The sequence below is a fragment of the Asterias amurensis genome, chromosome 6, assembly GCF_032118995.1.
Source record: "Asterias amurensis chromosome 6, ASM3211899v1".
Taxonomy (NCBI): Eukaryota; Metazoa; Echinodermata; class Asteroidea; order Forcipulatida; family Asteriidae; genus Asterias; species Asterias amurensis.
In genome coordinates this window covers 19537830-19553363 of record NC_092653.1, presented here as the reverse complement: position 1 = coordinate 19553363, position 15534 = coordinate 19537830, and the positions used below count along the sequence as shown (strand labels likewise).

Here is a 15534-nt window from a genome sequence, read left to right as displayed (position 1 = left end):
TAAAATGCTCACTTTGCGGAAATTGTTTTTATTTTAAATTTACTCATCAATATGACGCTTCAGACAGGAGCACTCTGTATAGCATAAGTTGCAAGTTCCTTAAATGCAATAAGTCTCATTCGACTCTCATGATAATTTTGTTTATGTTTTCTGCCATTGCATCAATGCCACAATGCCACTGATTACCTAATGTACCATTTTGTGGGTAAAACTCCATGTCAATATCAGTTACGGTAGCCTTGTTCTTTTTGTCTTGCCTAAAAAGGCGCACGATACTGCACAATCTTTGAGGTATCCATGGTACCACATTGATTCCCAAAATTGCAACAAAGATTTTTCATCATGTACTCTTTATTTTACTTATCAAGTAAGAAAACCTGAAGGGAAACTGACTTGGTAGATCTTAAACAACTTAGGTTTGAACAAGGAAAAGTTTACTGGAGCGGCCCGCTTCAGTACATTTTTCTTTGTTCAAGCCCCATTGCTTTACTTTACTTACATGAATCATGGACAGTTAGACAATCAAAGATGTGCGAGAAGATTTGCGAAAAGATGGGCAGGGAGGCAGCCCAGCAAGGCCTAGTGCACAGGATGTTCAAGTGCCTTCTGATGCCAAGAAGCTTTTCTGTAGTGAAACCCTTTCAATCATCACGCAAGACACACATGGCAATGTACACTCAAGTTTTTTTTCTCTTCTAGATTTAATTAAGTTGAACAGTTTTCATTAAAATGACCTAGTTGTGGCACATTGAAGCCAACTTTGTGCGACTGCCTTCTACACAAGTTTGGCAAGTCATTGGTGTCTTTAGGTATGCATGAATTTAATCAGCATTATGGAAAAAGCTTATTGCCTTCATGGAAGAAGTCGTTCCCAGTGGTGTATATTTTCACTGTGCAACTATTTCCCAGAATACCTAATTCTTGATCTTAACCCCTGGAACTTTGAGTTTGAAACATCCTATAATGGATAGCTGGCGTGCTAGGCTAAAATTTTTTAGCAGCATTGATTTCAGTCCTTTTTGCTTTCCATTGTTGACAACTTGAAGCCGCAATGTAAGCTGCCTCAATGTTTTGTGCAAGGGGAACGTCAATACCAAAACCTCATGTATTATGTGCCCATTTGTACTCTTGGATGTAGAGAAGAAGTGTATGTAACAGTGCATGTCATCTCACAGTCTTTGATTTCACATGTAGTGCATAATGAGAAAGGTATTAAAGCCACTCTGAATTTCATAACATATTATTTCTATCGATGTTGAAATCGGTTTGAGTAATTTTCTAAATTCTGAATGTTGGTGTTTTCTTTGCAGGTCTACAAGAGACATGACCTGAAAAGCTCATAGTAGAATGAGAAGATGGAAAACCTCTTCAAATGTTTAGGTTCTGCTCAGATTTTGTTTGGCGATGAGGGATGTTCAGGTAATACTGATTTGAATTATCATGACAACAATGACCAATGGTCCATGTATAAAAAAATACATTTATAACAGGACTGAAGAATGATCCATATCGATATATAGTCGATATAAATTGTGTTTTTTCCTTCTTTTTTGGAGAACAATATATTTTACTCCACAAATAATACGAACAACAGTTACATATTATAGATAGCCTTTGATTTGGACCCTTTGCGTTTTGTATGTGTAAATGTAGACTGAGGTAGCTTCAAGATGATATACAAGTAGGGGGTATGAGAAATCAATGGCACATGTGCAATTACCAAACCACATAATAAATGAAAATCTTTTTGAAAAACAGAGGGGTTTGATCTTAATAGAACAAAAGCCACACTCCTGTCAGCAAAAAAAAAATAATAAAAAATTCCACCCTTCTACATGGAAGAGCGTATTTTAATACGCTCTTCCATGTAGAAGGGTGGAATTTTTTACAACAGTATGAACTGTTAAAACAGTTCATACTGTTGTAAATCTGTTCTGGTGGCTGTTATCCTTGCTCATCACAGAAATTTTTTAAAAATCCAGGTCAGTTAAGTTGATGTTCAAATATTTTATTTGCAGATATGGTTAAACAGAGTGAGATATATCTTCATGTTTGATGGGAAATCAAGCATCATCATTATTTGTGTCATGGTCGGTTCTGCACTTAAGCTTGCAAGAAGAAGATTGGAATCAGGTCAGTGCATTGTATCAATGAGAATGGGTCATTTTTATTGTTTATGCATAATTTACATGATGTTGTTAAATGGACAATGCAATCGCCACAGAAAACATAATATCAAAGATATCATGAGAGGCGTTATTTGGAGATGATGGAATCTCCTTTTGTGTGTATGTTGGTGAAGATAGAGACTATACATTCGTCTGAACCCCTGAAGAATGTGCCTATGAATATCATGAGAGGCGTTGTTTGCCAATATTAGTTATGGTAGCCTTGTTCTTTTTGTCTTGCCTTAAAAGGCGCACAATATGGCACAATCCTTAGGGAATCCATGTACCACATTGATTCCCAAAATTGCAACAAAGATTTTTCATCATGTACTCCTTACTTTACTTATCAAGTAGGAAAACCTGAAGGGAAACTGACTTATGGTAGATCTTAAACAACTTAGATTTGAACAAGGAAATGTTTACTAGAGCGGCCCACCTCAGAACAATTTTCTCTGTTCAAACCCCATTGCTTTACTTTACTTGCAGCAATCATTGAGAATGAGACATTTATAGGATGTGCGAGAAGATTTGCGACCAGATGTGCAGGGAGGCAGCCCAGCAGGCCTGATGGAAACACTGTTGAAGAGATTCGAGCCCTTAAAGAACCTTTTGATGCCAAGAAGCTTTTTTGTAGACACACAAGTTGCAGTCCTTCGAAAATTTAGGTAAACACAATTTAAGTTTTCTTTAACGTTCCAGGTTGTGTATGATTTTACTGTCCTTGTTTTTTAGAGAACTAAGGCCTTGTGTACTATCAAATTTTGCCTAAAATGTTTGAAAGGGTAAATTGTAAAACTTTGCTCTTAAAAATTACAGTAATTTACTGTCAGCTGAGTTGCCAGTAAGTAACTGTGATTTTTACCGGCATAAATAAATTTTAAAACAAACAAGTAAAAACAGAGTTTGGAGTTTTAACACATTTCTATTACAGCACAACTAGCCAACTTGACGTAAAGTGATTTGTGTGTAAACGGATTTTGTACAGTATGCAGTTCATTTAATTAGGCATATTGAAGAATATTGATGTAAACACACTGCTTACTGCATGGATGTTTTGTTCAAGCTAAATCACACAGCAGGTGAATTATTTTACAAAGATGTAACAGAAATGAGACAAACTCAGCTTCTTTGTGTTACCTGTGATCATCACTTGTCTAATCCATACAACGAAATTAGTAAAGGATCTTTTTCAAGTACAAAAGATTTTGAAATTTTGAAAAGCTTTGTGTGTTGGGCGCAAAAGCTAATGTACGCCAAATTGAATTATGTGGAACACAATTGGCATAGCTATTATTAACAGCGCGTATTACACACCGACCGACGCGCAAAAAAAAAACGCAAATGAAACAGTGTCACACTGTCTATACCTGGTAAATTAAGTTGCTTTAAACATAAGGGCATTTATGAACGGGAATAAAAGAGTAGTGACTCGATATCTAAAGCGGACGTTTAAATCCTTGCAGGGTCGTTACGGTGCGATAAAGGCCCTCACCTTCCGCTCAAGCCTTTATCACATGGCCACAACCCTGCCAGTTTTAAACGTCCGTTTAAGAACTCGTCGCCTACTCTTTGATTCCCTTATTAATTTCATTGTGTATTCCAAATGTAGGGCAACAGATCTACGAATCATTGTATGTGTTTGTTTTTCTTGTCCCAGTGCTAACTAAATTAACCATAATAATAACGTGGCCTTTGTGTACTTATAAAACTTTGCCTGAAAAAGTGTTCAAATGTGCTACTTGTATAGCATTTGCTACAAAATGTGTACAAGGCTTGTGTGTTTGGAAATGTGTTTAAAGCCATTATACACTTTCCGTACAGAAAAAACACTTTGCTTGAAAATGTAAGAGCTAGTACTTACTAGACTGGTGCATATGCCTTGTGTAGTTGTCAAATGTTGCTTGAAAATGTTTACAAGGCCTCGTGTACTTTTTCTCCTAAAATTATCAAATTTTGCCTGAAACTGTATCTCAGGCCTATATAATAATAATAATATAGCCTTGTACAGTTGCCATATTTTGCCTGAACGTTATCAAACCTTGCCTGAATCTGACAAGGCTTAGGAAATGTGTGTTATCAAGTTTGGTTGACAATGTTTGTGTTGAAAACTATAGCCTTGTGTACAAATTCTGAACTATCACATTTTGCCTGAAAAGATGTACAGGCCTTGCGTACTTACAAAAGTGTTGTTCTTAAACTAAAATTGTTGAACTATTGTGTACAAGACTGTAGCCTTGTGTAATAATTAAATTTTACCTGAAATTATCAAATTTTGCCTGAAATTATCAAATTTTGCCTGAAATTATCAAATTTTGCCTGAAAATACGTACAAGACTATACGGTACACAAGGCGTGTACTTCCCTGTAGCATGTCAGTTACAATCTTGTCTGACAGAATAACTTTTACTCATTGATGCAGTCTGCTTACCGCAAATTCCATAGTACCGAAACTGCTCTGTTGAAAATTCAAAACGATTTGTTAATGGCTATGAATAGAAAACATGTTACCCTGTTGGTTTTATTACATTTAAGTGCTGCATTTGATACACTGGATCATGGTATTTTACTGTGTACACTTAAGTCTCGCTTTGGAATTGATGGTACAGCCCTTATTGTTTCGCTCATACCTTGATGGCAGATCACAAAGGGTTTCGATTAGTGGTAAACTGTCTCATAATTATAATTATTTGCATGTAATGGTTTGTATCTAAATGACAATAAAACTGAATTCTTGATCATAGGTACCCGTCAGCAACTATCTAAGGTTACACTGGATGGTATTCAGGTTGGGCAGTCATTTGTGTCACCTGTTTCCCTTGCTCGAAGTCTAGGTGCATGGTTTGATGCCAATCTGTCAATGAAAACCCGCGCATAATAATTTTTTTGTCTAAGGAATGTACTGAAACACTCATTCATGCGTTTGTCTCTAATAGACTATATTACTTTAACCCACACATGTGACATCATGCTATTGTTAAATCGCTCCATTATTTTGCACGAATGGCGCGATGGGTACATCTATTCACCCATTGTGCATAAAAGAGTTAGGGAATAAAGTAAATGAAGTCAATGACGCCATGGACCACATATTATTTTGTTTTTAATGGTTTTTAACACAGGTTAATAGAGCTACACATGTATTGCAAAATGATCGTTAACACTTTCCACATGTGAACAGCTACATTATTAAATTATTATTTAGCTGAGATGTTAAAAAATAATTATAGAACTATAACAGTAATTTAAGCAGGTCTTAAGAGTCAGTTCAGGTAAATAGTTGACATAGTTGCTCACGGTCAAAAAATGAATTTTTTTTATACTTTGTTGGTGGAAGGGCCTTGGGGTGCAAGTAAACAAAATTGCATTTTCAATTCTATATATAGCCCGTTGCCATGGTTACGGCTCATTTTGTTTTTTGGCCATTTTAGGCCGATTTTGGGGTCTGAAAAACTGGTTTTTAGCTCATATTTACAACTCCACCCAACCAAAATGCAACATTATTTCAAAAAACCTTTTATATCACTACAAAGTATCATCCTTGGCCTTCCTTGAGAAAAAAAATTATTGCTTTAAATAACACCCTTGTGCTATTTTTGCATCATGCATTACAGTATGTTTTTAGAACTTGCAAAATCGACATTTTTACCCTATTTTTGGACCCCAAAATGTCAACTTGCCAGGGGTCTCAGAAAATTTTCCTTTCGGCTGTGATTAGGGCCAACAGAAGTCTTTCCATATCTGGTGTCAAAAACTTGGGCAATTGTATCCTGTTGTGACAGTACTGCCTCAAAACTAGACTTTTTTCCCCAAAACATGAAAAATGCCTTTTTAAGGGTCTTTTCACATAATATCGAAATACGTGTCCACGGTAAAAAAAAAAGGAATATTTTTCTTATACTTTGTGGATGGCAGGATGGTAGGGACTTGGGGTCCAAATAAATAACATTTACATTTCAAATCATAATATAACACGTTGCCATGGTAACAGTTCATGTGTGTTTAGGCCACTTTAGGCCGATCTTGGGGTATGAAAAACTGGTTTTTTAGTTAATATTTACAAATCCACCCCACCAAAAAACAAAAATATTTCATAAAACCTTTTACATCACTACAAAGTATCATCCTTGGCTTTACTTGAGACAAAAAAATATTGCTAACAATTTCACCCTTGTGCTATTTTTAGAACGTGCATTAGAGTATGTTTTTAGAACTTGCAAAATCAACATTTTTACCAGATTTGTTGCCCTCAAAATTTCATTTTTTTCAGGGGTCTCAGAATATTTTCCTTTCGGTTTTGATCAGGGCCAAAATTTGTCTTTTTTATTTCTGGTAAGAAAAACTTGGCAAGTGTATCCTGATGTTAACAGTACTGTCTCAAAAATAGACTTTTTTCCTCAAACAGAAAAAATGCATTTTGAATTGTTTTTTCTTCATACTGAATTTCTAACATTAAAAAGTAATAATTCTATCAATCTTGCAGCTTTTCCTTAGCACTAGTGGATTACCCAACATTTATCGGGAACTGTTGATGACCTTTATTTTAGAATTTGCCCGGCCCAGCCCCAATCATATTTCTTGACATTGCATAAAACAATGTTTTGTGAATAGCGCCTCTTCTTTTGAAAGTGTTCCCATTCGGTTGTTATTGGTGTTTTCATGTCTTCTGGGTAGAAACACTGTGTTTATTGTATCCTGTTGTGACTGATCATGCCTTAAGTATAGTAATTTTTTCAAAAACAATGCATGCTTGTTAAAAATCTGGCACTGTTTCCATGCCCTTTGAGTACTGAATACAAAGTTTTTATTTAAACATAATGGTATCCAACCAAACCATAACCAATGCTTTGCCACTGAGAGTTCTTGATTTGGCTACTTTACCTATTATACAGGTATGATTCCCATTGCAAGTAGAGTGCGATGAGCATTCTTTACAAGTTGTCTTTAATACAGGGCCTACTCTCCTTGGTCCCTGCCTGCTACCAAATGTAAAACTTTTCTTAGAGACAGAGATCATAAACAATGTAGTTTCTGTGCTTGCGGCAGATGGTTTGGAGCATCCAATCATGTCCAACACAAACGTGGGAAATTAAAAAGCCCGCTTAAAAGTGTTGGAAAAGTTTGCCAAGATCTTATTAAAAACAATGATACTAACGATTTGCAAGATGAGCGTAAGAGATTATTTAAAAGGAACACGTTGCCTGAGATCGGTTAAGTTGGTCTTTGAAATGCGTTTGTAACGGTTTGTTTTAAAATGCATGGTTTTGAGTGATACTTGTGTGGATCATTATATTCTACTTTTAAAATATCTTTCTAATCATAATGCATTTTTTAATAAACATTTACAAACGCTTTTCAAATACCAACTCGACCGATCCAAGGCAACGTGTTCCTTTAATGAAACAACATTGAAAGAATTTGTAAAAACTTGCACCTGCTGAACATAAATAAGTAAGATGCATTTGCAGTAACAAAAGTCTATTCAGGCTAGTTTGATTATTATTTCCATTCACTATCTTACTAATTCATAATTATTATATATGTCTCTGAGAACGATCGACAAAAAACATTGTCAAACATTACCTGCTGAATTGTTTATCATGTTAAATAAACCAACTCTTTCATTGTTTGCAACAGTACAATTGAAAGGAACCCCACCATAGATGGGGGAACTGCTTACAGAAGGCCAAAGCAGGTGAATGGCCATTTATACTTTGGATACAGTACTTGCTCACTTTTAGAGCCTCTTTGTTCTGATTGGGATGAAATTGTTTAGTTTGGTAGCGGGCAGGGGACCAAGAAGACTATTATAAGGCCATGTAAAGACAAGAACAGTAAAGATTGCTCATCGCACTACTTCTCTTCTTGCAATGTGTACCATACCTGTACAACTAGGTAAAGTAGTTATGACAAAACAAGATCTCAGTGGCTTAAAGAGCATGGAAACAGTGCCATATATTTTTAACAAGCATGCTCGTTTTTGTTTTTTATCAATTCAAACTAAGGGATAACTTCAAAATGCATTTTTATTGTTTTTGGAAAAATTACCATTTTTGAGGCAGAAGTGTCACAACAGGATACAATAAACCAAAGTGTTTCTCCCCAGTTGTCATGCAAACCATAATAATAGCCCAATCAAAACAAAAAGGGAAATATTCTGAGAACCAATAAAACTTTAAAGACAGTACAAACTTTCTTGATGTGCAAGGGGAATTAAAAAATGTGACTTTCAAAAAAGAGGCGCTGTTCACAAAACTGTTATTTTATTTTATGCAATGTCAAGAAATATAATTGGGCCAGGGCCGGGGTGGGGCAAATTATAAGATTTAGGTCATCAACAAGTCCTGATCAATGTTTGGTAATGCACTAAACCTACAAAGTGCTTATAAAAAGCTGCCAGATTGATGGAATTATTGCTTACTTCTTCATGTTAGAAATTCAAAATGAAGCAAATATTTCAAAATGCATTTCTCTATGTTTTCGGGGAAAAGGGTCTATTTTTGAGACAGTTCTGTTACATCAGGATACAATTGCCCGAGTTTTTCTTACCAGAAATAAAATGACAAATTATGGTCCTGATCAAAACCGAAAGGAAAATATTCTGAGACCCCTGAAAAATGGAATTTTGAGGGCAAAAAATATGGTAAATATGTTGATTTTGCAAGCTCTAAAAACATACTGTAATGCACGTTCTTAAAATAGAACAAGGGTGAAATTTATAGCAATATTTTTTTGTCTCAAGTAAAGCCAAGGATGATACTTTGTAGTGATGTAAAAGGTTTTATGAAATATTTTTGTTTTTTGGTGGGGTGGAGTTGTAAATATTAGCTTAAAAAAACAGTTTTTCATACCCCAAAATCGACCCAAAGTGGCCTAAACACAAATGAACAGTTACCATGGCAACGTGTTATATTATAATTTGAAATGTTAATGTTGTTTATTTGCACCCCAAGTCCCTACCATCCAAAAAGTATAAGACAAATATTCCTTTTCTTTTACCATGGACACGTATGTCGATATTATGTGAAAAGACCCTTAAAAAGGCATTTTTCATGTTTTGGGGAAAAAAGTCTAGTTTTGAGGCAGTACTGGCCCAACAGGATACAATTGCCCAAGTTTTTGACACCAGATATGGAAAGACCAATGTTGGCCCTAATCACAGACGAAAGGAAAATTTTCTGAGACCCCTGGCAAGTTGACATTTTGGGGTCCAAAAATAGGGTAAAAATGTCGATTTTGCAAGTTCTAAAAACATACTGTAATGCATGATGCAAAAATAGCACAAGGGTGATATTTAAAGCAATAATTTTTTTTCTCAAGGAAGGCCAAGGATGATACTTTGTAGTGATATAAAAGGTTTTTTGAAATAATATTGCGTTTTGGTGGGGTGGAGTTGTAAATATGAGCTAAAAACCAGTTTTTCAGACCCCAAAATCGGCCTAAAATGGCCAAAAAACAAAATGAGCCGTAACCATGGCAACGGGCTATATATAGAATTGAAAATGCAATTTTGTTTACTTGCACCCCAAGGCCCTTCCACCAACAAAGTATAAAAAAAATTCATTTTTTGACCGTGAGCAACTATGTCAACTATTTACCTGAACTGACTCTTAAAGTCAGATAAATCAATTTCATTTTAACCAGTATTAATGTTTTTGTTTTTATTAATTCAAAATGCTTAATTTATCATACACAAACATGGTAAGTGAGTAAAGTCCCTAAAATTTAAGATTGCAAAGATACTTTTTTTCAATATCGTCATAAAATAACAGGAGTTCAACTGAAATTGTTGATCATAAAGGTAGCTTAAATTTGTTTATTAAAAACAAATCTGAAACTACAGGCTTGTACGCGGGTAGGTCACTTCTTTTATCTTCACCGTTTGGGGTTTTTGTTGACCGAGAAAGTCGGCTACAACATCATCTGATAGTCTGTTTCTATCACTAACTCGTATAAATTTACTTAAAGTCAAGAAACCAAATCACTTATCTGCTGCCACTTTCGCTCCCGATCAATGATGCCATTATCGAAGGAACGACCATAATTATTTCCTAAATGTTGGTCTTCATCCATTGTTCACACACATATACAGTGGTGTTCACTGGAGTGAACAAGCTTACGTAATACATACAAACAATTGACTTAAAAATTAAACAATATCGCGCCATTCGTGCAAAATAATGGAGCGATTTTAACAATAGCATGACGTCACAGGTGTGGGTTAAGTCGCATAATGCCCTCGGTGAACGCGCCATTCGTGGGTACGAATGGCGCGCACCTCGGGCATTATCCTATACGTAATAGTCTTTTTTTATGGCTTACCCAACACTAAGATTAAACAACTCCAGAGAGTGCAAAATGCTTGTGCCAGGCTGGTCTGTAATGCTTTCAAATATTGCCATATTTCTCCACTACTTATGGATTTACATTGGCTCCCTGTTCGGTTTAGAATTGAATTTAAAATTTGAATGGTCACTTACAAAATTCTTCATATTTTAGCTCCTCAGTATTTAATTAGGCTTGTTTCGATCAAACCCCTATCTCGCTAAGGCCTTCGCAGTTCTGATAATGGTATTTTTCTTAGTCACCCTGTTGGTTGTAGTAAGGCCGCTCTTGGGGACAAGGCCTTTGAATGTAGTGCTCCCCACCTCTGGAACAAACTCCCCCTCATACTAGGATCGCTGGCAGCCTCAATATTTTTAAATCGGTCCTTAAGACTTATCTTTTTATGAGAAGCTTTTTACTGATTGTGCATATAAATTTATTGTTCCTTTACTAGTTTGTTTTTGGTCTAGCTTATGTTTTGCAATTTGAACTCTTCGGATTGTCCTGTAAGGTTCTTGTATTTTCAGTTTGTTTGGATTGCTGTATATTTTCTTGTTGTTAAAAGTTATGTCATTATAATTACTTTGTTATGCGCTTGTGTACACTTTTTGGAATGGGCGCAATATAAATGAATAAATTATTATTAAAATTAGTATCAAATTTTGTTTGAAATTGTGTTCTTGTGTACAAGACTATAGCCTTGTGTACTCCCTAAATTCTGCCTAAAAACAAGTAGTCTTGTGTAATCATCAAATTTTGCATGAAATGATCAAATTTTGCCTGCAAATAAGAAACAAGACTCTATGGTACACAAGCCTTGCGTACTTATCAAGTTGTCCCTGAATAATTATATAATTTTTTCCCTGAAATTGTGTACTTGGGCACAAGACTATAGCCATGTGTACTCCCTAAACTCTGCCTTAAAACAAGTACAAGACTATAACCTTGTGTACTGATCAAATTTTGCCTGAAATAACATTTTACCTGAAATATTAAAAGTTTGCCTGAAATAGTGTAATCATCAAATTTTGTCTGAAATTATCAAATTCTGCCTGAAAAGTGTACAACACTGTAGCATTGTGTAATCATTAAACTTTGCCTGAAATGATCAAATTTTGCCTGAAAATAAGTACAAGACTATGGCCTTGGGTAATCATCAAATTTTGCCTGAAATTATCAAACTTATCCTGAAATAGTGTACAGGACTGTAGCCTTGTGTAATCATAAGTACAAGACTATAGCCTTGTGTACTCATCAAATTTTGTCTGAAAGAGTGTACTTGTGTACAAGATTATAGCCTTGTGTACTCCCTAAATTCTGCCTTAAAACAAGTACTGATCAAATTTTGTTTGAAATAGTGTACAAGACTGTAGCCTTGTGTAATCATCAAATTTTGCCTGAAATTGTGTACTTGTGTACAAGACTATAGCCTTGTGGACTCCCTAAATTCTGCCTAAAAACAAGTGCAAGACTATAACCTTGTGTACTGATCAACTTTTGTCTGAAATAGTGTACAAGACAGTAGCCTTGTGTAATCATCACAATTTGCCTCAAATGATCAAATTTTGCCTGAAAATAACCACAAGACTATAGCCTAGTGTAATCATCAAATTTTGCCTGAAATTGTGTACTTGTGTACAAGACTATAGCTTTGTGTACTCCCTAAAATCTGCCTAAAAACAAGTGCAAGACTATAACCTTGTGTACTGATCAAATTTTGTCTGAAATAGTGTACAAGACAGTAGCCTTGTGTAATCATCACAATTTGCCTCAAATGATCAAATTTTGCCTGAAAATAACCACAAGACTATAGCCTAGTGTAATCATCAAATTTTGCCTGAAATTGTGTACTTGTGTACAAGACTATAGCTTTGTGTACTCCCTAAAATCTGCCTAAAAACAAGTGCAAGACTATAACCTTGTGTACTGATCAAATTTTGCCTGAAATGATAACATTTTACCTGAAATTATAAAAATTTTCCTGAAATAGTGTAATCATCATTTTTCTTTCTGAAATTATCAAATTTTGCCTGAACTAGTACACTGTAGCCTTGTGTAATCATCAAACTTTGCCTGAAATGATCAAATTTTGCCTGAAAATAAGTACAAGCCTATAGCCTTGTGTAATCATCAAATTTTGCCTGAAATTATCAAACTTATCCTGAAATAGTGTACAAGACTGTAGCCTTGTGTAATCATCAAATTTTGCCTGAAATTATCAACTTATCCTGAAATAGTGTACAGGACTGTAGCCTTGTGTAATCATCACATTTTGCCTCAAATGATCAAATTTTGCCTGAAAATAAGTACAAGACTATATAGCCTTGTGTACTCCCTAGGTTCTGCCTAAAAACAAGTCCATACTACAACCTTGTGTACTCATCAAATTTTGTCTGAGTTTACAAGACAGTAGCCTTGTGTAATTATCACATTTTACCTCAAATGATCAAATTTTGCCTGAAAATAAGTATCATCATCAAAGTGTCATCATCAAAGTTTGCCTGAAATTGTGTACTTGTGTACAAGATTATAGCCTTGTGTACTCCCTAAATTCTGCCTTAAAACAAGTACTGATCAAATTTTGTTTGAAATAGTGTACAAGACTGTGGCCTTGTGTAATCATCAAACTTTGCCTGAAATTGTGTACTTGTGTACAAGACTATAGCCTCGTGTACTCCCTAAATTCTGCCTAAAAACAAGTGCAAGACCTTGTGTACTGATCAAATTTTGTCTGAAATAGTGTACAAGACTGTAGCCTTGTTTAAACATCAAATTTTGCCTGAAATGATCAAATTTTGCCTGAAATTATCAAACTTATCCTGAAATAGTGTACAGAACTATAGCCTTGTGTAATCTTCAAACTTTGCCTCAATTGATCAAATTTGGCCTGAAAATAAGTACAAGCCTTGTGTAATCATCAAATTTTGCCTGAAATAGTGTAATCATCAAATTTTGTCTGAAATTATCAAAATTTTTCTGAAATTATCAATTTTGCCTGAAATAGTGTACAAGACCTTAGCCTTGTGTAATCATCACATGTTGTCTGAAATCATCAAATTTTGCCTGAAATTATCAAATTTTGCTTGAAAATTAGTACAAGACTATACGGTACACAAGCCTTGTGCACTTATCAAATTTTGCCTGAATATATCAAATTTTGCCTGAAATTGTGTACTTGTGTACAAGACTTGTGTACTCCCTAAATTCTGCCTTCAAACAAGTACAAGACTTATAACCTTGTGTACTGATCAAATTTTGCCTGAAATGATCAAATTTTGCCTGAAATAGTGTTATCATCAAATTTTGTCTGAAATTATCAAACTTTGTCTGAAATTATCAAATTTTGCCTGATACAGTGAACAAAACTGTAGCCTTTTGTAATCATGAAACTTTGCCTGAAATTATTAAATTTTGTCTGAAATTATCAAATTTTGCCTGAAATAGTGTAGGCCTACAAGACTGTAGCGTTGTGTAATCATCAAATTTTGCTTGAAATGATCAAATTTGCCTGAAAATAAGAACTATACAGTAAACAAGCCTTGTGTACTTTCCCTGGAATTATCGAATTTGACCTGAAATTGTGTACAGACTAAAGCAATGTGTATATTTCAAATTGTGCACAGACTTATTGTGTACAAGACTAAAGCCTTGTGTACTTTCAATTTTAGCCTGAGACTATCAATTGTTGCCTGAAAATGTGTTAAAATTTTAAGCCTTTCATATTTGCATGACGCTTTCAAGTTTTGCCTAAAATTGTCTACTTAACCAGCCTTTTCTACTATTTTTTGTTTATTTTGACTGAAAAGTAGCAAATTTTGCCTGAAATAGTGTAAGACTTGTGTTATCAACTTTTGGCCTGAAATTATAAAATGGTTGCTGAAAATGTGTTCAAGGCTAATGTGTACCCTACTAAAGCCATTTTTACTTACCAGGTTTTGCCTGAAAGTGTGTATAAAGCCTTGTGTGCCTGAAATTATCAAACTTTGCCAGGAGTTGTGAACTTTATCAAATTTTGCCTTAATATATCAAACTTTGTCTATAATTGTGTACTTGTGTACCCCTTAAATTCTGCCTACTGATCAAATTTTGTCTGAAGTTACCAAACTTTGCCTGAATTTGGCCTTGTGTGCTTTCAAATTTTGCCTGAAGCGATCAAATTTTGCCTGAAATTGTATACAATTGTGTACTAAACAAGATCACCTGGCCTTGTGTATGCACCAAAGTTTGCATGAATTGGTCAAATTACACGACTTTATCCTTGTTTATCATCAACATTTGGCCTGAAATTATCAAATTTTGCCAGGTTTTGCCTGAAAGTGTGTATAAAGCCTTGTGTGCCTAAAATTATCAAACTTTGCCAGGAGTTGTGTACTTCATCAAATTGCAAGACTATAAATAGCCTTGTGTACTGAATAAATTTTGCCTGAAATTGTGTACGCAGCTATTGTGTACAATATAGCCTTGCGTACTTATGCCTAAACATATGTACAAGGTAAAAGTCTTGTGTTCTTATCAAATTTTGTCAGAAAATTAGCAAATTCTGTCTGGCAATTAGCAAAATTTGCATGAAAATGTGAACAAGGCTATTGTGTACAAGCGATAGCATTGTGTACTTGTGAAACTTCTCCTTAAATTGTGTATGCAGCTATTGCGTACAATAGCCTTGCCTACTTATCAAATTTTACCTGCAATTATCAAATAATGCCTGGAAATTGTGTATAAAGCCATGTGGACATGTACTTATTAAATTGACAATTAGCAAATTCTGCATGAAATTATCCAGTTTTGTCTAAAATGGTGTACAAGGCTATCGTGTTCAAGCCTTGTTTTCTTATCAAACTTTACCTTGTGTATACTAATTAAACTTTGCCTGAAATTATCAAATTTTAGCCTTGTTAACGTATGAAATTGTGCCTGAAATTATCAAAGTTTGCCTGAAATTGTGTACTTAAGCCTATTGTGTACAAGTACTTGTATAGAGTAGCTTGGGTAGAGCAGATGAAAACACAAGTTGGTTTAAACCAGCAGCCTCAAGCATGTTCAG

At 34.9% G+C, this 15534-nt stretch overlaps 1 protein-coding gene and 1 long non-coding RNA gene across 2 annotated transcripts in view; both read left to right on the top strand.

Annotated features, from left to right (window-relative positions):
• LOC139939130 (uncharacterized) overlaps positions 1 to 15534 on the top strand; it is a 257440-nt gene that overhangs the window by 135222 nt on the left and 106684 nt on the right. The window lies entirely within an intron of this gene.
• On the top strand, positions 530 to 2127 carry LOC139937980 (uncharacterized). Its single transcript, XR_011786107.1, has 3 exons — positions 530 to 671; positions 1311 to 1419; positions 2019 to 2127. It is a non-coding gene; the product is annotated as an uncharacterized lncRNA (long non-coding RNA).